General features: G+C 50.5%; 1 long non-coding RNA gene across 1 annotated transcript; it reads left to right on the top strand.

Moving 5' to 3' along the window:
- Positions 1 to 3633: 3633 nt before the first annotated feature.
- Positions 3634 to 8572, top strand: LOC119869683. Its single transcript, XR_005371876.1, has 3 exons — positions 3634 to 4023; positions 5693 to 5823; positions 8021 to 8572. It is a non-coding gene; the product is annotated as an uncharacterized LOC119869683 (long non-coding RNA).
- Positions 8573 to 16865: the final 8293 nt, after the last annotated feature.

The raw sequence follows: 16865 nt of genomic DNA, 5'->3' as shown, positions 1-16865 counted from the left end.
TGTAGATTCTTGTGAGGACTGGCCACTCTGGTGGGTATCGTGTCGCTCCTTGCAGGGGGCAATGCCTGGGCAAACAGAAAAAGTTATCTTTATGGTTATGGCCCTCCTGGGGTCCTCACTAGGGCCTGCCCCTGGGAATGGCCCACCCTGTCTCGTACCTCCCCACCCAGCCAGGAAACAGTCACTCTGTCAGCTCCGGAGAAGAGCTTGTCTCTGAGATTTTAGACAGAATAATTTCTTCTCCCTCTCACGCCTGCCTGTCCGGGAAAAATCACACAACCCACACAATTTCCCCCCCCCATGAGCACCCACACATTCCCAAAGCCATTGTTTCCTTCATCAACCAGCAAAAAAGCTCCCCATCTCTGTGAAGCACAGTGCGGCACTGGAAGAGGAGGGGAAGCTGAGGAAAGAGGGCTGACACCCCTAATTAGAGGCGCTCCTATCCCCAGGCCAAGGGCTGACCTCAGGAGGCAGGGAGCAGACTCCTTCCAGACACCCATCCCTTCTGGGCCCAGCCTCCAAGCTAGCTCTGCATCAGCTCCACCTCCCTCGAGGCCCACCCTGCTGAGGCCTCCACCCAAGCCACTGCAGGAACCACAGGAGGCAGGAGTGTCAGTGCCCTGGTGTTAGAGCTGTGGACTGAGAGGGCAGGGAGTGGGGGTCAGTCACACAGTGAGTGGGTGACAGGATGAGAAGTCCCATGCTCTCTCTGCACTGTTTCCCAGAACTCCCTGCCACCCGGGGTCTGGAAGCCAGAGGGCCCAGGAAAGAGTTTCAGGGAGAGCCAAGGGACACCAGGAGCCCCAACTCCTCCCGCCCAGCACTGATGGAGCTCAGGTCTCTGCTGCCTGGCACTGCTGATGTGGGTCCACCCAGCTCTTAGAAACCGCAGCCCCTCCTCCCACCACACCACTCATGATGGGGCCTGGCTCCATCAGTGGGGTCAAGCCTCAGAAGTCCCCCTGAAGTGCAGGCATCCGAGGAGCAGGCTGACATCCCAAACTGTGACTGAATCTCTCCACCCCTGGACAGGTATGCCTGGAGGGGCCACACCCTGGCCACCCTGCCCTCCGGTAGGAGGCAGGTTCTACATGGGGGCCCAGACAGGGCTGATGTGGATCCTTCCCCTTCTACTATCCAGGACCCTGCCTCTGGGGACTGATGATAGATTAAGGAGGCTCAGGGAGTGAGGATGTGCTGGGCAGAGGGAACGGGACACAGAGCATTTGGGGGGTGACTGCAGATCGCGGGCCCTTTTTCTACAACAATGCAGACCTTTGCTCAAAATCTGTTTCTACACCTCCTGTTTCCCCTCAGGTGTGGCCCTCTACCACAGGGCCTTGAGGAGGAAAGCCAGAAATTGCTGAGGCACTAGAGTCCACCCCTTCTTCTTGCAGCCCCCAGGTAGATACCATTCCCCTCTCAGAGCCCCAATGGGTTTTCTAGGATGGAGGAGAGCTGATCCCAGAGAAAGAGGTAGGTCTGGGAGAGGAAATGGCCTTCCCATGCTCCCAGAGCAGAGCTCCCAGCCTCAGGAACTGGGGGACATGCCCCGCCTCTGCTGTTCCCACAGCTTCCTCCTTCTGACCCCTCCACAAACCCCACATGAGCTCCCTTGCCACTGCGCCTGGCCCCACAGCCCATCAGGAGCCAGAGAGAGCACCAAAGGGAAGGGGCTGCACTTAGAGACAAACCTTGGGGCCAGCCTGGGGGCTGAGAATTAGCCAGTCCCACCATAACCAGGGCCATAAATATGCCATGCTCCTTGACCCAGTAATCCCACTGTTTGGAATTCCTCCCAAAGACATAATTGCAAGGGGGAAAAATAGCTATATGTACACAGCTGTTTATAGCAACATTATTTATAATAGTACAAGACTGCAGTCAGCCAAAATGGTCTGCAAGTCATGGAACGGATGGATGGTGTGTCAATAAAATAGAATATTTATTACACAGCCAAAAAAAATGGCAAACTTGAAAATTCTTTGTGAAATAATGTTAAGGGAAAAGAGAACGACATTTATTCAGTTGGCAGATGGCGACTGAGTACCGGGTCTAGACCGTGCTACTACTACTGCTCTAGGTGCTGGAGAAACCACAATAAATGGAGCAAACCCCTGCCCTCCTGGAGGGAACATTCCAGAGGCGAGCAATAGTAAACAAGGAATCATCGCATCATCAGGTAAGTGCCTCCCAAAGACAGGAGATGGACAGAGGGACTCCCCCTCCACCCCTGGCTCCCCTGCCCCAGCTGCCCATTGTGAGGTCCTTCCCGTCTGGGCAAGTGGGTCACCAGAATGTGGCCCTGCAGAAGGCTACAGATTCCCAAGGGAGAAGCTTTTCAGCAGGCGGGGGTGGGGGATGGGGGGCTAGGCCCAGGAGTGAGGAAGCCAGGGCCACCATGAGGCCAAGGGCAGTGGGCGCAGCCAGCCTGACGGGTCTTTTCCCCATAGGAGGGAAATCTGGCAGGGCACTTTTGGGAAGCCCATGAACATTTGGGGTGTGTGGACAAGCCGGGGTGGGGGGTGCGGAGCAGCCCCCTAGAGTATGTAAGCTAGGCTTTCTACTAACCTGGCAAGTGGGAGCTCCCGACTGATTGTGCCTCAGGGGCTGGGGGTCCATCCTACCCTAGCACAGCCAGATCTGTATGTAAGATGTGTCCCATGGCAGCCTGGGGAGGTAAAGGGGTGGGAAGGAGGAGTGGAAGTACAGTCTAGAGGTGGGCTGGTCCTAGTCCTGCCCACTCTGTGGGGCCCACTCCAAGCAGAAGGAAGCCATTCAGACCCAGAATCCTTCCTCACTAGGTCCTGCATGGGGACAAGAGATTCATAGAGCACTAGAGCTCAGAGGGATGGAACATTCGGGTCTCCAAGAACAGGAGGCCCTTGCCATTTTCCCAGAGCATGGAGGGAGCTTCTCGGGGTGAGCAAAGCTCAGGCCTGGAATTGCAGGACACCCCGCCAAGTCCAGGGTCCAAGTAGACCTCTGGTTGCAGCCAGGGCTGGGGAACAGGTAGGCTCTCTCTCTAGCTATCCTGCCCCAAACAGAAGCTGAGACTCCCAGCTCGGGCCGTGGGAGGCACCAGGCAAACAGAGGAGTCGGCAAGCTAAACATGCTATTAGCAGCGATGGAGAAGTGACGATTATCTGCACAGCTGTCAGCAGCATCTCCCTGCCCCCTCGAGCCCACACTTGGGGAGGGGCCACCTCTCATCTGCCTTCCCTGAGATGCCCAATCCAGGAGAGAAAGGCGAGGAGGTTGGCATTCTGGGTCACCACTCCCTAGTGCTGTGCCCTGGTTTTTCCCTGGGGAATCTGGCTTTTCATCTGGTGACAGGGCACCTAATGGCCAGGCCCACCATCCCCCCACTCCCTGTGCCCCTTTAGCTGGGACTTTGTTTCTCCAACTGTAAGCTGGGGGTGAAAGTCACACTGCCTCACAGGGTTGTTGGGAGGGTCCAGGGAGATATTTTGTGTAAAAGCACTTTGCAAATGGTAAAGGGCTAGGAGGTCAGGGCAGTTACAATCCTTCCATCAAAAAATCTAATCTTCAGGGGTTCTCACTGTCTGTTTCATTCACATAGAAACAAATTGAGGTTTAGGAAGGGCAAGGCAATTGGACCAAAGTCACACAGCTGCAAACAGAAATAGGTGTCCGTTCCGATGGCAGAGCCAGGAATAAGCTCAAAGAACATCTACCCTCATTCTGTACAAGGGGACCCAAGGCCAGAAGAGTGGCCATGGAGCAGAATGAGGTGGACAGCACTGAAGGCCAGCGCTGCCAGTTCCCAGCAGGCACCTTCCCAGGCCTTGTCGCCAACTGGAGGCTGCTGGCCAGTGCAGCTGAGGAATGAACTCACTGCAGAGAACTGAAGATCGACCCTGGCAGCCCTTCTGGAACATCTTCATCTCAAAGGGGCTCTGTTGGAGAGGCAGGGCCATAGACTAGAGGACTACACATCTGGTGTTGGGAAGGTGGGCCCCGAAGCCAGCTAATGATGGGTGGACCTTGAGCCGAGAGGTAAGGAGCCTGCACAGGCCCCACAGCAGGTCACATATCCTGAAAGCTCATGCTCTATGTGAGGCTCTTGGGAACAGAACACCTTCCCCCCCACCACCACCACAGGGAGGGAAGCTGTCCCTCCAACTCCATCAGTCTCTGCACCTGATGGAAGAGAGTGCCCTGGGGGACAGGCTGGGAGGTGAGAGCAGGGCAGGGCTGGTGAGCTTGGGGCCCTGCCCCCCTGCCCACCCCCACCTCCTCAGCCTCACGAAGGCACTCACGCACACAGGAAGAGCAGGTAGGGAGGCAGGGATGATGATCGTACCTGTGTGGGAGGGATGCTGAGGGGGGAAGGGGTGACTCACAGGACAGTGGGGGACATGAAGTGTGTCAGGGAACCAACTGGAAGAGAAGGGTGCTCGTGGTTCAGGGACAGCTGGGGAGGGGATGCGTGGTGAAGGAGCTCATTCCCAGAAGCCACTTGGCCACCTAGCAGAACTTAAAAAAGTAAGGGGCTCATGGCCACTGGGATTCATTTCTGCTGTAAGTAGCAGCGTGTGAACCCGAGAGGATCTTATTTCTCTCTCACATCTGCCTGTGGTGAGCCTGGAGCCAACCTAATGGCTCTGCTTTGTGAGGGAGGGGGCCTCGCCCACCCACGGCCCTCTCACCTCCCAGACAACACATGCAGAAGCCCTGCCTCTCTTCCCTCTGCTCCCACTCAGCAGTGTGCCAGGGCTGTCTGGCCTTAGCCGCCTGGTCTGCGAAGAGGGAAGAGGGCAGAATGGTAGTGCCTGTGCTGTCAGGGAACAGGGGCCCCTCTCACAGGCACTCAGGGAAAGCTCCACCTCCAGCCCCCGCTGTTCCCCTGACTGACCCATCCTCAGCCCTGGCCTTGGGGCCACAGCCCTGACAGGGGTCAGCTGCCTCTTCCTCGGTGGCAGAGTGAGGCTTCTCAGAGGAAGTACTGGGAACATCCAAGGACATTAGCAGAGATCGCCTTGGGTGGCCCCCTTCTTCTCTCTTAGAGTCTCCTCCCCAGCCACATGTCCTGGACCCTTGGCCCTTTCTGGACTGATGATCCTGTCAATCTCCTTCTCCTGTGGCCTGAGTGTCTTTGCCTTGCTATGGGTGTTTGCATTGTAAAATAGAGGGGGTTGATGCTTAATCCAAAGGAACAGAGCTCTAATGGGGAGATTTCAGGATGGGGAAGAGTTTGGCATGATGCCCCCTGACCCAGCACGTGTCCTGAGCCTGTCCTGGGGTCCGAGTCCCCTGCCTTTTCCTCTGCCATCTGCAGATTTCCCACAGACACCACTAGTCTTCAGGGAATCATCAAACAACTTGGATCACTGCTCTTCTGGGGGACCGGGTGCCAATTATCCTTCCCTCCTCCCTCTAGGGTATAATGTGAGAACTGCTGTGTGTGTGTGTGTGTGTGTGTGTGTGAGAGAGAGAGAGAGAGAGAGAGAGAGAGAAAGAGCTTCCCAGCACTCAGGCTACACCACCACTACCCTGGCCACACTGCTGCCCTCACTCGTGAGACTGGAAGACACTGCTGGTTGTCTAACATTCCCAGGTCCTCTACTTCTACCCTTCCTTACTGGCCCATTCAGCCTTTGATTGGAGAGAAAATGCCAGGCACTTGCTTTTTCAGCCCCCCTTTACAGATATGGCTCAATTCTAGGTGACAGGAACTGGGGGGAAGTCTGCTGAGTCTCCTGGGCGAAACTGCCCATTTGATGTCTTTGGATGTGTGAGGACCTGCTGTCTAGCGCTGTGGCAGTCATCTTGTGACCATGAGGAAACAAGCCCAAGGTAGGAAAAATGGTCCTTAATTACATCGTTAAGCTACTAAATTAGCCAGCCCTGGTGATGCCCTGCCTCTATTTGTTATGTGACATAATAAATATCATGTACATTTATACTTTGCAGTTGGGCAACTTTTACTTTTTCAAAAGTACTCTAATACAAAGGCCAATTGCCATCTGATGCCCACTTGCCTTTTCAGTCTCCTCTTCCACCACAATAATGCATCTCTAGGTGAAATATGTCTTGCTTCCTCTTTATTTGGCCTGCGCTCTATAGGCCCCCTCTGGGCTCTCCTAAGCGGTGAACTCTTAGCCATTCCCCACAGCCCAGATCAAATTCTCCCTCTCTGCCAACTTCGGAGCTCCCCCATGCAGAGCCCAAGATCCTGTTTTGCTGCTTCAAATGCCCTCACTATAGAATTTCCACATAATTCTCTGTCCACTTGTCAGCTGGCTACCTCACTGCACTGTGTCCTCCTCAGTGTTAAAGACCCCTTCCCCTTTATCTGGGTCTCCCCTAGCACTGTACCTGATATGTGACAGGTGCTTGGGAAATGCTGAATGTTGAATAAACATTCAGACCCTGCTTCCTCTGCCTTTCCAGCCCTCAACTCTCCTGATGTTCTTGCCCAGCTGGGCAGGAAGGTGATAGGTCTCTCACTCCCCAAGGCAAAGGATGCTGAGGCCAGCAGACTGGCTGAAGTGGAGTGAGAACTCCAGGCTGGGTTTCCTGGCTCCTGTCCAGGGCTCTTTCCAGAACTGAGTGGGGGAACCTGAGTGTGTTTCAGAGCAGGCATGACAGCTGTCCAAATTGACGTGACAGTGAGGGAGGCAGGAGCTGGGGGAGCAGAGGGAACTGTCAGGTGCTGAACAATACTGCCTGCCAGCCACTGAAGAGCAGAGGGGGTGGGGAGGAGAAAGGGAGCTTGGTGCTAGGAAGGGGCCTGGGACCTCCTCCCCCAATCATACCCTCACCCCCAGCCCATGCTGGGTCAAGCTTCATACCAGGCAAAGGTGTGGACCCTCCTCCAGCTAGTGGGTGCAGGGTCCACCAGGGCCACTTGGGAACTCAACAAGAGTGGTTTGGAAGGCTTTGGAGACTGGAATGGTGCTCCGCCCACGTGGGGAGGAGGGAGGGATCAGTGTCAAGAGCACCGTCCATTTCAGGGGATGAGGGCCAGGCTCCTGGGTCCAGCCTTGCTCCTCTGAAGCTAACTGCAGGATTGATAAGTGCTGTGGCCTCTGAGGCCCACTGGAGGCCTATGGAGCTGGGATTCTGGGTGCTGAGCTGCCCTAACCATAGCACACAGCCTCTCTGGGCCTGGCTCCTGCCTAAGTCCAGCCAGTGAGGCCTCTGCAGGCCTTCCTTCAGCTGCAGACAGAGATTTATTTGCCTTCCTGAGACCTGAGCCTCCCTAGGCAGGGTGACAGTGGAGGAGGTTTGGGGAGAAGAGGGCTCAGAAGCTGCAGCCAGGAGTTTTATTTTTTATTTACTTACTAGGTTTTTAAGATTTTTTTTTAAGTTGCTCAAGAACATCTCTTTATAAGAGAAAAAAAACACACACGCGCACACATACACACACACACACTTGAATATTCTAGACAATGCTAATGTGTATTTTAACTACTTCCTGTTCCCCAAAACAAGTTTCTATCCCCAGGGATAACTCCAGCTAGTATGATTTTTTTCATAAAAATGCTCTATGCAAAAATATATACTTGTTCATGGTAAACAATTGAAGCAAATACCAAACATCTAAGATGAAACATCTCCTTCTCCCCTTCTCTCATTATTAAAAATTTTTGGGGTCTCCTGAATCTTCTGATTCATATACAGGAATGAGACATTTGTTATTTTCTCATAAAATATATATTATTTTTCTGCAAAAATGGGGTCATGTTCTACATGTGGTCCTGCTTCCGGGTGTTCTCACATATGCTCTCAGGGGTTTCTCCTTGCACACCCAAATAGACTCTGCAAGGGTGGGCTGCTGGGATGCCCCCCACCAACTCTTGCACTATGACTAACCCTGTTCCTGGGGTGGACCCTTCCCCTTGGTTCAGGAAGCCAGAGGAGGAGCTCCAGATGTGCAGTGGGCAGGCACAGTGAGCATTCCTGGGGAGCATCAGGATGGGCACTCACAGGGTCCTGGGCTGGCTGCTGGTGACCTTAGGCCCACCACCAACCTTGAGTTTCTCCACAGGAGGTAGCCATGGTGTCAGTCCAGTCTGTTCCTGCTTTCCCAGGAAGGAGCAGGGAGTCACATCTCCTTCCTTGTGCCTTTCCAGCAGATGGTCTCTACCCTACAGCGTGAGCTTGCTGAAGGTGTTTGCTCTGCAGCAGACCCCCCCTCCCCCCGAATCCCAGGCAAGGTACCACGGTGCCACTTCACTTGTCCACTCCTTCTAACACCAGGAGTCCTGCAACAATGTCGCAGACCGGGAGGCTGTGTAGCCAGCAAGGCACTGCAAAGGGGGCTTGGGTGCCCCCCATGCCCCACCCCAACCAAGGCAGAAGGAGGCCCCAAGCCAGCTTAGCTGTTCCCCCATTTCTCCATCTACTTCTACTGCTGCTGCTACTGGTTCAAAAAATAAAATAAACACCATCTCTGCCAAAAAAAAAAAAAAAGTCGGGGGGGGGGAACAACAATAAAAAATTTAATATTCCTGAGATGTAGGTCTTCTCAAACAGGAGGCAGCTGCTAGAGACGAGTTTGGCAGAGGCAGGGGTGGGCTTTTTTTCTAAGTATTTTCCATTATTTTTCATTTCTCCCCAGGAGGTGCCTCTTGTTAAAATACATTTCTGGAATGTGATCTCCATGTGCTTTGCTGATAATTAAAGTCGTTGTTTGTTAGTGTTTTCTTTGCCTATTTGCCATGTTTGTTTTTAATGATTGCTGGGGGTTTTTTAGTGAGAGGATGTTACAGAGGAGTCGAGAGGGACTTGTGCACAAGGTCAGGGGGAGCTGCCCCAGCAGCTGGCCGGCCAAAAGAGTCAAGCAGTGTGTGTGTGTGTGGGGGGGGGGTGCTGTGTGTGTCAAATCCTCCCTGGAGCCAGCCAGCCGCTGCAAGAACCTGGATAAATACTCCAGCCAACATTAAGTGTGACAGCACACTGAAGGCATTTTCAGACATACCTTCCTCGTCTGCACCTCCTCTCGGGGAGTTTTGGAAGAGATGTTTCATCAAAACAAGGCAGGAGCTCCAAGCAATGCTGATGCAGACTTCCGTGGATTTTTGGAGGCATGAAGGCTCAACACAACCTCCTCCCCTGAGCAAGAGGAAACAGGGCTCTGGATAACGATGCTCAGTATCTCCAGATTCCTCTGCCAGGCCCAAGCCAAGGCCTTGCCCCATGGACAACAGAGCTGAGAAAATGGAGCCAGTCAAGCAGGGGTTGTGAGGGGCGCTCTGGGTCTGGCCACGGCTCCCCAGGTGTCCACTCACCCGGTGTGGCAGCCCGGTTTAGGAGAAACTCCAAGGCTACCTGTAGGCTCGGAAGGAACAGGTGCGTGCTAGGCACCAGAGTGGTTACACATGGTCAAGGATCCACCAAGCGCAGTCCCTGGCACAGCTTCATTGCTTCTCTGATCAGACAGCAAGTCCTGCAAACAAGGCCACAGTCTCCACCCCCTCCCCGAGACCACCGTGGGAGGCCAGACAAGGATCTCATGGTCCCAGGGGTCTGCTCCTGAGCCTTTTTGTCTGGAAGCCCATTCCCTGGAGTAGAATCTGCAGCCCAGGGGAAGGGGCCAGGAAGGCATGCCTTCTAGGCTGTTTGGCCACCATCCCATTCCCTCCTCCTGGTCCCTTAGGGCATGGCACCCATGATTCTTGGACAGTCAGCACTGGCAGCTGGCAGTGTGGCATCTCCCTTCATGCACCTCTCAACGAGAGCCCATTAAGCCTCCTTTTATTACCACATCACTACTGCCACTTGAGAGGCTTTGCTCTCTTTATTTTAGAGATAAACAGTTTTAAATCCTGAAAGCAAAAAAGGAGCGCACCAGCTTGGGTTTCTCACTGGGAAAGTTGCAGGAGCAGAGCAGAGGCTCTGGAGAGGGGCACTAGTGTCCCCAGGCTCCTGTTGACCTTGTCAACACCGAGTATGGAGGGTCAGCAACTAGCCCTTCACAGCCCGGGGAGCACAGGGCCGGCTCACCCCCTGGCCATAGCGTGAGTGTGGAAGGTTGCCATGGGGCCCACTGGGTCCTCCTCACTACTTCTGGCCCCGAAACCCTCCCCACCCAGTCCCCTCCAGCCCTCACCACGGCCTGGCGGCCTGGCGAGGCAGGTGGTCCTGGGACCCTTACTGCCCTTCACGGTGAGACAACAGGATGCTAAGTGGCCCTGCCAGGTTTGCCAGGTGGTAACAGGAGTGTGAACAGAAAGGATGAGAGCTGTCCCTAACTGAGCACTCCCCTCCATATACACTGTATACCCCGTATACACCGTATACACCGCCGCTTCACTTCCTCATCACCATGGCCTGCAAAGGTGGCACTAGTCTCCCATTTTATGGTGAGGCTCCAAGGCATGAGGCCAAGTGTCCCGGTTCACCCGCTCCCATGTACTGATCTGGGATTTTTTTTTTTTTTTAAGATTTTACTTATTTATTTGACAGAGGGAGAGAGAGAAGACAAGCAGGAGGAGTGAGAGGCAGAGGGAGAGGGAGAAGCAGGCTCTCCGCTGAGCAAGGAGCCTGACATACGATGCTATCCCAGGACCCTGGGATCATGACCTGAGCCAAAGGCAGACCCTTAACTGACTGAGTCACCCAGGCACCTGCTTAACTTGGATCTGAACCAGATTTTTCTGCCTTTATAGCTTCTCAGCCTGCCCTTTCCTCAATGTCCCAAGGTCACTGAGGGACACTGTGCTGTGCCATCCCACAGAGGTGATAAAAAGGCACGTCCTGAACCATGACTGGAAGCAGGCACTGCATGGGAGAGTGGATGGACAAGAGGGACCAGACACAGTCCCTCCACCAAGGGAGTTCACCAGGAGCAAGGGAGACACCTGTGGAAGCTGGAAATGGCCGCCTACCATAGATCGTGAACTGTACTCTGCTGTGGGGAGCCACTTCATGAAAGAAGTGGTGTGGCCAGCAGAGAGGGAGAAAAAGACAGCCAGGGTGGAAGGCACAGAGGTGCAGAAGGTGAAGGGCATTTGGGAACTGGTGAAGATATTAAAGGTGACTCCAAGGCCTAATGCTGGGGAGAAGCCGAGAGGAAACAGCCCCTCTGGCAGGGGTCCCCTACTTCCCTCTGGGGCCCCATCCAGGGAGAGCACTGCTACCCCAGGTAGGCCAGGGAAATAGCCAGGGTTCTGCCAAGAAGGTTCCTTCAGCCTCTTTCAGGAGGCAGCCTGGGGGGAAGGGGGAAAACTCAGAGTCCATCCCACTGAGTTGCCTTCCTTCTCTGCTCCATTTCCTCACCTGGAAAATGGAGACTCTCACAGCCAGGGCCCTAATCTTGTTCTAAACTAGTCATAAGAGCCAAAGATGATAGCAAAACCACTCTTTTTTTTTTAAGATTTTATTTATTTATTCATGACAGACAGAGGCAGAGAGACAGGCAGAGGGAGAAGCAGGCTCCATGCAGGGAGCCGGACGTGGGACTCGATCCCGGGTCTCCAGGATCAAACCCCGGGCTGAAGGTGGCGCCAAACCGCTGGACCATCGGGGCTGTCCAAAACCACTCTTATTATAAAGAAAGATATAAGTGAAAAGGGCTAGGATGTCAGAGATGAAGGACTTCTGAGCTATTCTCATATCCAGCCTTCATTTTACAGAGGAAGAAAGAGGACCAGGGAGGTCATCTAGTGTGCCCACGATGAGCCAATGAGTTGCAGCAGGGGCGGAACCTTGCCTTCTCTTGTGTACCATGTTGCCTACAGACTGGCAACTTTTTTCTCACCTCCTTTACCTGCCCCTGACTCCAGATGTTTCTCCTCAGCCTGCCATACTGGATGGGACCACATCATTAGGACAGTTTCTTGGAGGTGGTTAATCTGCATGCCCTTTTAGGAAGACTTTAGTTGGGTATCAGCCACTCACACCTTAGTATGAATTAGTTTTATCAGCTGCTTTCCCCAGAGCTAACAAAGCAAGGGCATTGGTGGGATGCGGATAGTTTAAAAAGGGGTAAAGAAAGGGATAACTTTTTTAGATTCTCTGGCTTTGTTCAGGGAAGACAAGCTTAAATGGGCTCCAGACAGCTGTTATAGTACAAATAGGAGGCCCACTTTCAAGTCCAATTTCTCAAATTTATTGTCTCTAAGCTCCAAGTCCAACTCTGCAAAATAGCAGCAGCAAATTGACTGAAACAGTTGCAGGCCCACATTCTAGTTTTCCCCACCACAAACAGAGGGTCCCGAAAAGGGGGTGGACAGTCTTCTAGGGCCCTACTTCCCCTCCACCCCCAACCCCTCCCACCATATCCCAGGACAGGAAGGCCAGGCTTCAGGGCTCTTCATTTCACAGACCAAGCCTTGTTGCAGCTCCCATGAAGGCAAGAGGACGGGCTCCAGCAGGGGTCAATCACACAGGGAAGTTTCTGGCTTGGCAGCACAGCAGGAAGCTAACTGAACCTCTCAGCCCTGCTCCACCTTCAGCTTGTAACAGCTTCTTCCAGGGAGCAGGACCTGACTCCCCAGTGACAAACATAAACATCCGCTCTATTTTTGAGTCCTCTACAGCTTACAGACCTCTGCATATCATTATTTCTCTCTTTTTATGTTAGCAGTACTTTATTGAAGTACAATGTAATTAACATACAATGAAGTGTGCAAATCTTAAGTGTGCAGCCCGATGAGTCTCCACAAATGGGTATACCCAGCAGCCATTACTCACATCAGGATAATAAATGAGTCTTGCCACAGTATTATTTATTTACCCTTCTCAGTCCTTTGTGCTAGCACTACCATATACTTTACTTCTCCATTCTTACTATTTTTGCTTTAAATAGTCATAAGTCATTTTCAAAAGTGGGAGTGGAAATCAATCAGTTGTATTCATCCACATGTTTACAATTTCTGATATCTCCATTTCTTTCTGGTGGTCTGGGCTTCCATCTAGGATTCTTTCCCTTGACCCAAAGAACTTCCTTTAGTATTTCTTGTAGTGTAGGTCTAGCAATGAGTTCCTCCTACCTTTTATTTGCATCTATATTCATGAAATGTATTGATCTATAGTTTCCTTTTCTTGTAATGTCTTTGATTTTGGTATTAGGGTGATGTTGGCCTCATAAAAATGAGTCAGGAAGTATTCCCTCTGCTTCTATCCTCCACAAGAGATTGTAGAAAATTGGTATAATTTCTTCCTTAAATGCTGAGTAGAATTCACCAGTGAATCCATCTGGGCCTGGTGCTTTCTGTTTTGGAAGGTTATTAGGTATTGAGTCAAGGTCCTTAGTAGATATAGGCCTATTCAGATTGTCTATTTCTCCTTGTGTGAGTTGTATCTTTCAAGGGATTGGTCCATTTTGTCTAGATTTTCAAGTCTGTGAGCACAAAGCAGTACATAATATTCCTTTATTATCCTTTTAACAAAGGATCTGTAGTGATGTCCCCTCTTTCATTTCTAATATTAGTAATTTGTGTCCTCTCTCATTTTTTTTAGTGAGACTGGCTAATGGGTTATCAGTTTTACTGATCTTTTCAAAGAACTAGCTTTTGTTTTCATTGATTTTTCTCTTGATTTCATGAATTCAATTTGATTGATTCTACTCTAATTTTTACTAATTTTTTTCTTCTGCTTACTTTGGATTTAATTTAATTTAATCTTCTTTTTCCAGTATCTTAAGGTGGAAGCTTAGATTGGTTTGAGATCTTTCTTCTTTTCTAACATATGCATTCAATGCTATAAATTTTCCTCTAAGCATCACTTTTGTTGCATCCCACAAATTTCCATAAGTTGCATTTTCACTTTCATTTAGTTCAGAATATTTTTTAATTTCTTTTGAGATTCCTTCATTAACCCATGTTTTATTTAGAAGTGTGTTGTTTGATCTCTCAGTATTTTGTGATTTTTTCAGCTATTTTTCTGTTATTGACTACTAGTTTACTTTGCTTTTTATCTGAGAGCAGATACTGTATGATTTCTCTTCTTTTCTATTTGTTTAAGTGTGTTTACTGGCCCAGGTTGTGATCTGTTTTGGTGAATATTCCATGTGAGCTCGAGAATATGTATTCTGTTGTTGAATAAGTTAGATGACATGATGATTTTCTGCCTGATGATTCTGTCCATTTCTTTCTTCTTCTTCTTCTTCCTCTCCTATTCCTCCTCATCTTCCTCTTCTTCCTTCTCCTCCTCCTTTCTTTTTAGAGAGGTGGAGAAGGGGCAGAGGGGAGAAAGAGAAAGAATCCTAAGCAGGCTCCATACCCAGTGTGGAGCCCGATGCAGGGCTTGAATTCACAGCCCTGAGATTATGACCTGAGCCAAAATCAAGAGTTGGACTGAGCCACCCAGGTGCCCCAATTCTGTCCATTTCTGATGAAGAACTATGGAGCCGCCAACTGTAATAGAGGATTCACCTGCTTTACCTTACAGTTCTATCAGTGTTGGCCCGACGCATTTTGATCTGTTTTTAGCGCATACACATTAGGGATTGTTATCTTTTCTTGGAGAATTGACTTCTTTATGTAATGTTCCTCTTAATTCTTGATAACTTTCCTTGCTCTGAAGTCAGCATTGTCTGAAATTAATATAGTTATTCCTGATCTCTTTTGATTAGTGTTAGCATGGTATATCTTTCTCCATTTACTTTTAATCTATGTGTGTCTTTATATTTAAAGTGGGTTTCTTATAGACATAAGGTTGCATCTTGGTTTTTTACCCACTCTATCTTCCCTCTGTCAGATTGCTAACCTGAGGAGTTTATCTCATTGGTCTTATCAAGAGTTTAGCAAGATGGCAGCTAGGTTAGTTTTCAGTTCACTGAGGTTTTAATATTTTCAAGGTAAGTTCAGCTCCCCTCCCCCTCCAACAGGGCTTTGATCTAAGCACTGTGAAGTATCTCTCTCTCTCTCTCTCTGCCCCCCCTCCGCTGTGTGTGTGTGTGTTTCTATCCAACTACATTTGTATCTACTTACCTATTATCTATCTAATCTATCATCTATCTATCTATCTATCTATCTATCTATCTATCTATCTATCTACCTATCATCTATCTCTGCTTTCCAGCCCTGCCCCCAGCTGATGTTTATTCAGCCAAAGCTCCATGGAGGAGAACTGGCAGGCCAGCTAGTAGAGGATAGCTCTAGATCTGGGGCTCCTCTAGGTTATTTTATTTTTTATTTTTTTTAAGATTTTATTTATTTATTTTGAGAGAGGGAGAGCATGAGCAGGGGGAGTGGCAGAGAGAGAGAGAGAGAATCTTAAGCAGACTCGATGCTAAGAGCAGAGCCTATCGAGGGGCTCGATCTCATGACTGAGATCATGACCTGAGCTGAAATCAAGAATTGGACACTTAACTAACTGAGCCACCCAGGCACCCCAAGGGGCTTCTCCAGATTCTAAACTACCAGACAAGTTCACCTGGTTGTTGAAAGTTTGGACATTTTCTCCTTTCCCACAAAGTCCCTCCACCTGTCAGGCTGCTCCTCCACTACCCAGTTTAGGCAACCACCCCCACGAAGGCAGTATAAAAGCAACTGCCAATCTCTTCTCTCCTGAAAGGCTTTGCCCTCTCCGGAATTTAGTTCACTTAGACTGTGTGTGTGTGTGTGTTTGTGTGTGTGTGTGTGTGTGTGCGCGCGTGTCTCCACAGCCTTCCTATGGCTTTAAAGGAAACATTTAAAAAATTTTGTCTGCTGCGCTCTTCAGTTTGGATAATTTATTTCAATCTGCCTTTGAGTTCACTGATTCTTGTTGCTATGGCAGGAACAATGGTCTTTCACCACCTTCCATATCTTACCAGAGCTGTACCTATTATCTCTTTTCAGCCTCCCATCAGCTCTGTGAATTGGTCAGGTCAGGGACTGGCATCACCGTCCCCATTTCACAGTCGAGGTCACAAAAGACTAGAAGGATCTGTGAATCTATCAGAAGATATAATGAAGCCTAGACTGAAACCCCAGTCTCCCAGCCCAGGGCCCTTCCCCACACTACTCTACCCTGGGGTTCCTGCCCATGTGATTAGGCTCCTTGTCTTCCCAATTCCCGGTGAGCCATCAAGCACAATGCAGTGTTGGACCCTAGGGTTCAGATCTCCCTGGCCCTGTGTCCACTCCTCTCTCTAATTAGGGGGAAGCTCAAACAGTCCCAGGAAGGCTCAGGTGCCCTCCAAGCTGAATGAGCCTATAGGACACCCCATCCCTGAAGCCCTGAGGGAGGCTATATGTCCCTTTGTACTTTTGCCCTACTCATCCTCCAAGACACATACATGACTTGTCCTCTGTTTCCACCAAGCCTCTAAACAACCCTGCATTTTCATCCACAGTCCCATGAGTTAGACCCTCTAGACCCAGTTTCCCAGGGCTAGTAGCTCAGCTAACAGCTAATTCCACACAGGCATAATTGTTGGACCTGATAACCCTCCCTGGTGACTGGGTCCTCATCTGCTATACTTTTCTTTCCAAGAAATGTAAGAGCCCACAGAAAATGGCTCTGTTTATGATGCCTACAATTTTGACCTTAAGTGTCTTACTTAGTGCCAGCCACATGCCAGGCTTTGGACAGTAATGCCGCAATCCTTAATCTTAATAGGCAATCTGGCCAAACTCTGCAAACACCTGAAAGGCCTGAAAGCATTCTTTTTCCCTGTCCCAGTCACTGGCCATGCTACCTCCAAGGGCCACGTGTCCTCTGGGCACCTGGAGGCCTGTCTTTCTAGATGTGCCAGGCCACTTTCCTAGAATTAGTTATTGTCATGGTCCAGCCCTGCCTTCCTAAATCCTACCTCCCCATCACAAATTTAGAAATAAAAGATCCTCCCTGATTTGCAGGGTGGTGATGACTGACAACCTTGAAAGCCAATGAACAATCTCATCTCCCAGGACCAGGTCATCACTTTCACCCCTTCCCTGGAGTATCCTGGGATGGATCCT

The sequence above is a fragment of the Canis lupus genome, chromosome 17 (genome assembly GCF_011100685.1).
Source record: "Canis lupus familiaris isolate Mischka breed German Shepherd chromosome 17, alternate assembly UU_Cfam_GSD_1.0, whole genome shotgun sequence".
NCBI lineage: Eukaryota > Metazoa > Chordata > Mammalia > Carnivora > Canidae > Canis > Canis lupus.
The sequence above is the reverse complement of the archived record's forward strand: the minus strand, read 5'-3'. Positions and strand labels throughout refer to the sequence as shown.